This window comes from Pteropus medius, unplaced genomic scaffold (genome assembly GCF_902729225.1).
Source record: "Pteropus medius unplaced genomic scaffold, Ma_sr-lr_union100, whole genome shotgun sequence".
NCBI classification, from domain to species: domain Eukaryota; kingdom Metazoa; phylum Chordata; class Mammalia; order Chiroptera; family Pteropodidae; genus Pteropus; species Pteropus medius.
The window spans coordinates 1,461,519-1,473,904 of NW_024343105.1; the positions used below are offsets into that span (position 1 = coordinate 1,461,519).

At 34.8% G+C, this 12,386-nt stretch overlaps 1 protein-coding gene across 1 annotated transcript in view; it reads right to left on the reverse strand.

Moving 5' to 3' along the window:
• The window catches only part of EIF5B (eukaryotic translation initiation factor 5B), a 71,724-nt gene that overhangs the window by 50,896 nt on the left and 8,442 nt on the right, over positions 1–12,386 (reverse strand). The window lies entirely within an intron of this gene.

The following is a 12,386-nucleotide window of genomic DNA, read 5'->3' on the forward strand; positions in this document are numbered from 1 at the left end:
CATCAATAGGTGTAATCATGTAATTTTTCCTCTTTAATCTTTAATATGATGGATTACATTAATTTCTGAGTACTGAACCACTCTTGCAACCCCTGACTTCACTCCATTTGGCCACGATGTATTTCTTTTTACATAATGCTAAGATGTATTGGTACTCAATTCTACTGACTAATATTTTATGAGCAACCTTTGCTATCTATACTCATGAGAATATTAGTTTGTAGTTTTTGTATCCTTAACTGGCTTCGGTATCAGAGTTAACATTCATTTCTAAAAAGATTAGGAAGTGTCTCTTCTTCTATTATCTGGAAATGATTAATATAGCATTGGTGTTAATTCTTTAAACACCTGGTAGAAATCTCCAGTAAAACCATCAGAGTCTGAAGACTTTTTTTTTCAGGATATTTTAAACTATGAATTCAATTTCCTTAATAAGTACAAGGCTATTTGAATTGTCTATCTCACCTTGGTGAGTTTTGATAGTCTGTACTTGAGAAATTAGACCATTTCAACTAAGTTATCAAATGTATATGTATAGAGTTGTTCGCAGTATCTTTTTATCCTTTCAATGTTCACAGTTTATCTTTTTATCCTATAATGAATGATATCTCCTATTGCATCCCTGAAAAAGCCTGTATCTAGTAAATAAGAGTCACTAATAACTTTCCAAAAAAGAAAAAACACTAGGCCCAGATAATTTTACTGGTGAATTATAGCAAAAATTTAAGAAATGAAACCAATTCTCTGCAATCTCTAGAAAGAGAAGCAGAATCTTCCTAACTCATTCTATGAGGCCAGGACTATCCTGCTGACAAAACCAAAAACAGTATAAGAAAACCTACAAACATCCCTCATGAACACACATAAAAATCCTCAACAAAACACTGGAAAACTGAATCCAACAATGTATAAAATGAAGTAACACCATGATCAAATGAGATTAATTCCAGATGTGCAAGGTTTGAATACAGGAAATACTTTGAACTATATGCCAACAAATTAGATAAGTTAGATGAAATGGACAAATTCCTAGAAAAACAAACTGCTAAAAATGATTCAAGAAGATACAGAAAATCCGAATACACCCATAACAAGTAAAGTGACTGAGTTACTAATTTAAAAATTTCCCACGAAGAAAGGCCCAGGGCCAGGTAGCTTCACTGGTGAATTCTAGGAAACATTTAAAAAATTAACATCAATCCTGCACAAACTCTTCCCAAAAAGGGAGCGGGAGGGGGTGGGGGGGAAGGGACGAGACTGAGGCCAATATTATCCATATAACAAAACTAGACAAAGACATCACAAGTACAGATGTATATTTGTATGTATATGCAAATATTCTCAGCAAAATACTATCAAACCAAATTCAGCCACATATAATAAAGATGATACCCATAACCAAGTGGAATTTATTCCCGGAATGCAAGGTTGGGTTCAAAAAGCAATGTTATCAACCACAACTACCAGCTAAAAAAAAAAAAAAAAAAAATCGTACAATCATATCAACTGACACAGAAAATGCATTTTACAAAATCCAACACCTATTCATATAAAAACACTCAGCAAACAAGAAATAGAGATCAAGATTTAAACATACAGAAATATGTTCCATGGTCATGAATCGGAAGACTTAATATTGTTAATTCTTCCTGCCTTGATCAACAGATTCAGTGCATTTCCAATCAAAACAACAGTAACCCATTTGGTAGATATCAACAAAGTGATGCTACAGTTTAAATGGAAAAGCAATATGAAGAACACCACAATATGAAGAACAAATCAGAACACTCATTACCCTATTTCAAGATTTACCATAAAGCTAATATCAAGACAGTGGAGTACTGGTAAAAGAATAGACAAGTAAATCAATGCAACAGACCAGCTCAGAAACAGATCCAAACAAGTGCTGTTATCTGTTCTACAACAAAGGTGCAGAGGCAGTTCAATGGAGAAAAGATAATCTTTTCACCATGTGGATCTAGAAGGACTGGTTGTCCATATGCGAAAAAAACCCCCCAAAACCAAAAAAAATCCAAGATGCAAAATTTGTTGGCCTTGGATTTAGCGATGAGGTTTCAGATTTTAAAAAATAAAATTGAAAAATCAGAACCCATAAAAAATGGTCATTTAGACTATTAAAATTAAAAACTTCTTCTCTGAGGATACTGATCACACACACACACACACACACACACACACACAGAGGAGAAAATATTTGTCAAACACTTCTGGCTGAATCCAAAATATAGGAAAAAAAAATCTTAAAACCCAACAATAAGAATACAATTAAAATATGGGTAAAGATCTTAACAGTCACTTACAAAAAAATGTTCAACTTAGGAAAAATGTCACAAGGGAAATGCAAATGAAAACAGGAGATAGCACTACACATCTATCAAAATGGCTAAAATCCAAGAAACTGACAACATTAATTGCTGGTAAGAATGCAAAATGGCTGATCCTAGGCCTGGGGCAGGACATGTACAGGATAAATCTGGAGCATCTTGTAATGCCACAAAGGAAGGAAGTGATGAACCCCTTTCCGCCTACACACACACATACACACACACAGCGATGTAGGAGCTAACTAAAAGAGCTCTCAAAGGCCAATGGGAGTAACAAATTAATGCAATTAGAGCAACAAATTAACATACCATTACATTATAAACCAAGGTATAAAATATTATCCACAAATCCATTATGATAAATGATTGAATAAACGATGATGAGACAAATCTCTCATGCAGAAAAATTCTAAATAGTGGAGTGCAGACACTCCACTCTCCATAATTTCCCACCTCTGGACTGTATGGTGATTTCTTCCCAAAAAGTACTGCGTGGAAAAGGGAAAAAAGAGTAACTCTATAGTGTAGAAGCCTGACAAATACTACCTCACCTCGGTGACCAAGGTCAAGATCAGTGATATGAATCAGAAACGATCACAGATAGGAAGAGTCCGAAGAGAAAAGGCTACTAAAGGTAAAGTGGTAACTACACTGTATGGGATCAGATATAGGACAGAAGGTAGAAACTAAGGATATCTATATAATTTATGCAAGCTAGTTAACATCAACATTGCTTCCTTAATTGTAACAAATGTTCTATACTAAAATATTAATAGGGAAAACGGAGGTGTGAGATATATGAGGATGCTGTACTCTCTTCACAATTTTTCTGTAAATTTAAACTTCTAAAAAAGTTTATTTTAAAAACCTGAGAAGAAAAATCCCACCATATCATTTACAATCACTCCAAAGAAAATATTTTTGTATAAATCTAACAAAACGTGTATAGGACTTATATGCTGAAAATTACAAATTGCTGATGACAAAAATCCCAAACAACTTAAATAAGATAGAGAGAGATACCATTTCCATAGACTAGAAGATTCAACATAGTAAAGACATCAATTTCCCCCAAAATGACATTCAGGTTTAAGGCAATTCCAATCAAAATCCCAGCAAGATTTCTGGGACATAGCCAGTATAGACAAGAATTCTCTAAAATTTAAATGGAAAGTCTAAAGAAGTAGAATAGCTAAAACAATTTGAAAAAAAAAAAAAAGAAGAAGAAGAAGAATAGGAAAAATTACTTTACCAGATTTCAAGACTAAACAGGTAGGTACAACCAAGGCCATGCAGTACTGGCTGAGGGACAGACACAAAGACCAACAGTAAAGAGAAGAGAATCTCAAAACAGCCCCCACAGAAGTAGAGCCAACTGGGTTCTGAATTGCAAAAAAAGCAATTCAAGGAAGGAAAGATGGTCTTTTCAACAAATGATGCTGAAGTAAATGGACATCAATACATTCAAAAAAAATTAATTTCAACTGCACTATTATACAAAAACGAACTCAAGATACATGAGATCTAAGTGAAAAACAAAGCATAAACCTTTCAACAAAAAAGTAGAAAATCTTACGGATCAACAATAAGCAAAGCAAAAAACTGGACTTTATCAAATTAAAAACTTTTTCTGTGCAAAGACCATAGAAAAAAACAAGCTACAGAATGAGAGAAAATATTTGCAAACCATATAAATAAAAAGGACTAGTATCTAGAATATATAAAGAACTCTCAACACTCAACAGTAAAAATCCAAAGAATCCTCAGAAAATGGACAAAAGGCATGAAAAGACATTGCACTGAAGAGCACTTACAGATGGCAAACAAGGATGCTCCACTTCATCAGCCATTTGGAAAATGCAACTTAAAATCACAATGGCTATCACTACTCACCAATCAGAGGACCTCCCCCCTGAAAGTGATAATAACCAATGTTGGTGAGGATGTAGAGAATCTGGATCATCTATACATTGCTGGTGGAAGCAGCCAATCTGGAAAATAGTCTATCATTTTCTTGTAAAACTAAAAATGTACTTACCATTTGACCCAGCAATTGCATTCTTGCACATTGATCCCTAAGTAATGAAAATGTATCTCATGCAGAAACTTGTACACAAATGTTTGTAGTGGCTTCATTTGCAGTAGCCAAAAACTAGAAACAACCCACATGGCCTTTAATGGGTCATTCCTTGGACTACTACTCAGATAAAATGGAATGAACTATCAGTACATGCAACAACTTGGGTGGATCTCAAGAGAATTAGGCTGAGTGGAAAGAAGCCAACCCCCAAAGGTGACATATGTAAAGAAATGAGAAATGTAGACCAGATTCACGGTTACCAGGGGTTAAGAACAAGCAGGGGAAAAGAGGTGCACAGGGAAGAGATGGATATGGTTACCAATGACAACATGAGAGATCCTTGCAGTGAAGTTCTGTATTTTGACTGTGGTAGTGAATATACAAAGCTAGATGTGACAATACTGTATTAGCACTAAACATGAACACACACACATGCATTTGCCAGTACTTATGAAACTGGCTAAATTTGAATGTGATCAGTGAATTCTAACAATGTCATTACCCAGGTTGGGATACTGCAAAGTTTGGCAAGATATTACCACTGGGGGAAATGGGTAAAGGCACAAAAATCTGTGTTATTTATTACAACTACTTGTGGATCTATAATTATCTTAAAAGTTTAATTAAAAAAAAAATTGTTAAAATAAAAAGGCAAGCCATAGACTGAGAAAAAATTTTGCAATACTTATATCTGATGAAGGAGTTGTCTATAATATACAGTGAACTCCTATAATCTAATGTTTTAAAACACAATTTTTTAAAAGGGCAAACAGTTTGAATGCTTAACCAAATGAGATAAAAAAGAATGGCAAATAAATACATGACAAGATGGTCAATATCTCAAAGAAATGTAAATTAAAACCACAATGAAACACCACCAGAATGATGCAAATTAAGGACTGATAACACTAAGTGCTGTGAGAGGATGTGGAGCAACAGGAACACATCCCTAGAGGAAATGCAAAAATGGCACAGCCACTTTGGGAGACAGTTTGGCATTTTCTTAAAGTTAAACATACACTTACCATATGACCCAGCAATCCCACTCCTAGGTATTTACCTAAGAGAAATGAAAACATATGTCCACACAAAGACTTGTACTCAAATGTTTATAGCAGCTTTATTCATAATCACAAGAAGCTGGAAACAACCCAAATGCCCATCTACCAGATAATTTATAAACAAATTGTCATCTATCCACACAATAGGATACTACTAAATGATAAAAAAGAATTAATATTACACACACCAACATGGATGAATCTCAAAAGTATAATATTAAGTGAAACCCAGTCAGCCAATAAAGGCTACATCTACTTATGTGAATTTCTAGAAAAGGAAAAACTACAGTGACCAAAACAAACAGAAAAAGGTAAAAACTAGTGATTTCTGGCCAAAGCCAGCTGTAGGGAGAGAGGATGGCCTACAAAGTGTCATGAGGAAACATTTGGGGTTAATGGAAATATTCTACGCGATTGTGGTGAAAGATGCACAATTGTATACATTTATCAAAAATCATCGACTGCACACCTGAAACTTGTGAATTTTATTTTAGGTCAATTCCATCTCAAAAAATACATAAGTTAATTTGAATTTCTAGGAATACTATAAAACGTTGAAAAGTTACAGAATGCATTTATCAGTTCACTAAAGACAGGTTAAAATTATATAAACCTAATATAAGTCATTTACTCATTTTATAAGTTATGAAAACAAGAATAAATCTGTAATATTTTTCTAATACCTTAATTTCTATTAATACAGTGTAATGCGTAACTAAAATGATGTTAATATGAAGAAATCATTTTAAAACATGGTATTTCTTTATTAATTGCGTATGCAGGCATATACTCAACTTTGTGGTGTTTGGCTTTTTGGAATAAAAAACATATAAAAAAAAGAAGACATACTTCATTTTGAGACCAATACAGCATAAAGCCTTTTAAACACATAACATTACAAAAAAAATTTTTCACTGCAAAGAAGTAAAAGGAAAATTAACCTTAAATGCAAACATCCTCTCAATTCCATACTTGGCAAATAGCACTTAACAACAACAGGCATTTTCCACTGAAAAGTTGTCTAATTAATGCAGTTAGACAAGCACAAAGGAAATCCAATTCCTTCCCCAATGATTCCACAATTCAAAATCTCCAAGCTTCCTAAGACTCTCCCCTGCTAATCTCTCTTTTCCAGTGCCCCCAAAATTACGACCTGGACCCAAATTTCTGACACTCTGATAGGTGAAGGATCTATTTCCCCTCCCCTTCAAGGTGGGGCTATATTCTGTTTGATGAACAGAAAATGGCAAAATGGTGCTCTGATATCTGGGCCCAGGCCTTAACCTGACAGCTTCTATTTCTTGGCTCTTGAGATATTCATCGCCAAGAGACTGCCCAGGCCACATAGAGAGGTCAAATACAGGTAGTTCCAGCTCAGGTCCCAACCAAGAGCTACCACCAAACACCAGAAGTGAGGCAGCCTTTAAGATGACTTCATCGCAGCCACCATTTATCTTCAACCACATAAGAGATCCCACATGAGATCCACCTAACTGCCCAGGCAACCCTCAGAACCAAGAGATAATGTTATTGTTTTAAGCAACTAAGTTTGGGATGACTTGTCATGATACAGTAATAACTGGAGCACCCATATATTTCTTCCTATTCCTAATCAATACCAGGGCCCGTAAAAATGGACAAGTGCATGGTTGATGGAATGAGGTAAATCCAAGCCACAATGACTCCTTTCTCTCTCCTGACCCCCAAACGAACAACCATAAATTGTCCGTGATCTCTGAGGGAAGGGATGGTCATGACTAACCCTGTTACCACTTTATTTCACTTTACTTTGGTTTCTGCTCCTCCCTCTAACACTATAATCTACAACAGCAAATGAGAGGAAAAGCTAAGAAAGAATCCATTCTTTGCTCCTAACTCTTCCCAGTAGTGCCAGTAGCAATCGGGGAAACAGGGAGATCCAGTAATGTCTTCTCCACGTGAAGCCTTTTGGCATCTCATTTCCTTCACCCTCCATCTCTTCATACCCAGCACTTGCTCCTTGATCATCAACACTTACAGATGCAAAGAAGAAAAATATAGCAAGGAAGGAAAGCCACCACATAGCTCCCACTACACGACCACAGACCCCAACAGTTCTGTTCCCTCAGTGGAGCACTAGAACCCATTAATAAAGTCAGAACTACTTGGTCATATCTAAAAAAAAAAAATGAAAGCCCTCCCAGCTTACAACTCCTTGTGAACTGCCTTAATGCCTCTAAAGGGCTCTGAAACCACCTGGCCACTAAGTGTGCAGTGCAAGGGGAACGAAATGTAGCTTACTATCTGATTCTCCACTTTCTAAATACCTGCCATGTTAAAGTGACAAGCATCATCTCAGACTCCCAAATATACATAAACTAAGTTCAAACATATCATAGATTTTAATGTGTCTAACTTAAAATCTGTTTAAGGACAGCATTCTCAAACTGGAGTCAGTACCCTCAACGTGGGGTGGGGAGAACACAGAGTTGCGGGTGATTTCAGAAGCTTGAAAATTCTCCCTAGTTAATTTTTGTTATCTGTTTAATGTGTTTTTAATTTTAACCTGATAGTAAAGATTTAAGATGAACATGCTATGAACCACATAGATGGCCACCTTATCGCAGTGTACCATCATAAAACATCGATCCAAGCTTTTGTTTATAAACCCCCACAAAGTTGTTTTACATTGGTTGTAAAGATCAGAACAGACTTACAATGCAAATTAAATGTTTTTGCCCAGAGAACATGATATAATATAAAGCTAAAAATCATTAGTTTAAACTGAGAAAGGTATTAGAAAAATTGAGCCCTTGATAATATGTATAGGCATGCTGAACTCAAAAGAAGTCCATTATAGGAGGCAATACATTCACTATAATATGGTCATTTAGATCCTGATACTTACAAGCATAATTTCAGGATAAAAAGCACCTCATTAGAAATGCTAAGTCTCAGGTCTCACCCCAGACTCCCTGAAATCAAAATCTCCATTTTAACAAGATCCACAGGTGAGAATCACTGCATATTAAAGTCTGAGTAGTACTCATTTAGAATCAACACTACAGTATCATCCTTCCCATCAATGATACAAATTTGAACTTAAAAATAATATGTATTTGTTACTATTTGATGAGTATTTTGGGTTTCATAATTGCATAAGAGGCACAAGTTTATACCTAGAATTATGACTGTAGACCTATATAGGCAATATTGATATATATTGGCTAACATTCCCAATTAACACCTTAAGAAAGGACACAATTTATGTTCTAATCTAATTGAAAGTAAACTCATAGTCTTTGTGTTCTGTACAAGTCACTCTGGTCCTTCTCAATCACTGTTAAAAGATTATTCCACCTAATTTACTTTCTATAGTGCCTGGCACTACCAAATAAATAGTAATAAAATTATGACGTAGGTAATATTCTCAATAAACAATTTGTTGATAATTGGTTATCAACATAATAATAGCAATTAGATAATAGCAATTAGAATGGTCTGGCTGCACCTGTGTACAGAATCAATAGGCAACAGAGCAGCAACTGAAGCTCTTAGACACCCTATCACCAACTCTTTGTTCTCAAGAGACAGATGCACACTTCTGTGCCTTCCAATTTGGCCTGCTCTCCCGATGGCAGATTTAATTAGAAAGGGACTTAAAAGACGCATATATAGTAACTTAAGGAGGCAAATTTGAAATCTCAAGAGTGGTATTCTCATACTTAACCTAAACTCTACCTTCTTCCTTCATCTCCTCTGTATATCTGTGCACATGCCTATTTGCTATATTAAAATTTAAGATCCTTTGAGAACAGAAAACTCCTTTTTATATGCCCAATTCACCTCCTACATTCTACAATTAGCAATGAGTAGAGAATGTAACACCTAAAAGGCACTACCTAAATGAAGAAAAAACCCTATTCTGGAATGACAATCACAACTTTCATACAATAGGCAAGGCTCACTAGTTTCATCACAGCAGCTTAATAAAAACCATATACCTCTATAATAGTAACTGTACTTCTGATCACAGCAAAACTACCAAATTGAATCTGCTGAAATAAATTGAAAAACCAGTTTAAAAATCCCACTGAGAGAAAAGTACATAACATATCCCTTATCTAACAACATAGACAAAGATTCTACTCTGAATGTTTTAAATGAATGTAAATGTACTCTTTAGATGTAAACCTTTCTTATAATTATGTAAACCGAAAATTTTACAAATGTCTGGGAAGAGGGCAGAAGATAGTAAGTAGATAGGATATAGATAGAACAAGGTCATCCATGGTTCAAAAATATTTGAAGCAGGGTGATAGATGTGTGTGTTCATTAATCTATTCTTTTATGTTTGAAATACTACATTTAAGAAAATTTACACTAATCAAACAATTATTTGAACTTGGCAATAGATTCTTGAATACAACACCAAAAGTACAAGCAATGATAATGAAAACAGATAAACTGGATTTCATCACAATGAAACATTTTTGTAAAAAGAAAACAAGACAGTGAAAAGACAATCCACATGAGAGAAGTCATATAAGTCATATACCTAATGGATCAAATATCCAGAGTACTCTTATGACTCAACAAAAAGAGAAACTGACTTAAAAATGAATGAAGGACTTTGGACATTTGTCCAAAGACACTATACAAATGGCCAGTGAGTACATAAAATGATGTTCAGCATCATTAGAACCTTAGAAATGCCAATCCAAAACACAAGACACCACTTCACAACCACCAAGATGACTATTTCAAAAAGAAACAAAAGCGTTGGCAAAGATATGAAGAAATGAAACCCTTGTACATTGCTGGTAGGTATGTAAAATAGTACAGCCACTGTAGAAAAGTTTGGCGGTTCCTCAAAAAGTTAACCATAGAGTTACGAGATGGCCCACCAATTTCACTCAAAAAAATTGAAAACGGGGACTTATATATCCGTATATAACTGTTCATAGCAGCACTTTTCACAACAGCCCAAAGGTGAAAACAACTGATATGTCCAATATGGGATGAATGGATAAACGTTATGTGGTATACACAATAAAATATTATTCAACTATAAAAATAAAATGAAGTACTATAACAATGATGAACCTTAAAATCATTGCGCTAAATGAAAAAACCCAAACACAACAGGTCATACATGGTTGATTCCATTTGTGTGAAATCTCTAGAACAGGCGAAATAAGAGAGTAGATTAGTGATTACCAGGGGCTCAGAGGCATCAGCGTCATCTTGTTTTCGGGTGGTGAAAATGTGTTGCAGCTAGAGGAGATTGCACCAAATTGTGAATGTACTAGATGCCACAGAATGTGCATTTTAAATAGGTAATTTTATGTTATGCAAATTTCACCCCCTGGAGACTGCACCACAGTGTGAACGACTAAATGCCACCAACTGTGTGCTTAAAATGGGTAATTTTGTTATGTGAATTTCACCCATCTCCTCCCTTCCCATAAAAACAAACAAATCACGAATTGATTATTTCATACCAACGTGAACAGGAGTACATTAACACTTTATTCATCATAAAAGACTTTGTCCTTAAACCAAACTATAGCACAGAATGCAGCTGCCACATAAGTCTCGCTATAAATTCCCCTACATTCCACTACCAATAGGTTGAGATAGCCAAGTTTTGAGGATTCTAAGTAAGTTCAGGGTGAGAATGAGAAGATAATATTTACAGAGAAAAAATTTTTAGCTAGATACCTATCATAAAAGTGCAACTTTTAAAAATGATGACCTATATACCATAATGAAGTGTAGTGCGAACCTTATTTGCAACATGGTTTGAACAAACTAACTGTAAAAAAACCATGGTGGAACTGGAAATCTGAAGTATGAACTGGACATTAAACATTACAGAATTTGTGATAATTGTACTAGATACGAAAAGGTTATTGTGGTTATATAAGGAAACATTTGTAGAGAAAATGTCAAGATGTCTATAAAATAAAATGCATATTGCAAAAATGGGGACAAAAATACTGGTAATGACTAAATCTAGATGAGTATATGGGGGTTCATTATACAAGTCCCTCAACTTTTCTGTGTGCTTGAAATCTATATAAAAGTTAAACTTTTTAATTAAAAAAAAGTTACAAAGTCGCATAAACAAAAAGCCAGCCTTGGTCCACATCAGGAACTTGACTCATAATTTCCAGAATTTGTTAAAGTGTCTTCCCCAAATTTCTTTAAAACTTTTGTGAGTTATTAATGTGTCTAAAAAAGGAAATCACTTTTTATGACTTTGACCTTGGAGTGAATTAAATTCTTAGAATAATGGAAAATCCGCTAAGCACATGCTTATTTTTTTCTAGGTTCAGTCCTAACAAGCAATGCCTTTAAGGAAAATCACATCCAACTTTAAGCGACAAGTCACTGACCTGAAGTGGGAGACTGTAAAACTCAAGTACTGTTCTATAGGGCATCAAATACAATGTATATGTAAGGGAAAACTTCAAGTCTAACCACTTAAAAAAATAGAAAAATCATGTATAAATTCTAACTCAGGATTGGCAGGGGGGAGGAGGGGTATAAAATAAAGCATAGCAGAATTGGCACAAATGAAAAACAAAATAGGATGGCTGAAATAAGGTCAAACATGTCATGAATCACAAGCAATGTTAAATGACTAAACTCTGAAAGATGTTATTAAATTGTATTTATAAAAATTCAATTTTATGCTGTTTACCAAAAGACAGACCTAAAACAAGTAATACATAGAATGGTTAAAAGTTAAAAAAAAAAAAAAAAGGAATCCTCAACAAAAACAGTAGCAAATTAAATGCAAGAACATATAAAAAGGGTTGCACACCAGGACCACGTGGGATCTACCCCAGGACTGCAAGGATGGTTCAACACATCGATTAACAAGATCCACCAGCTATACATAGGATAAAAGAC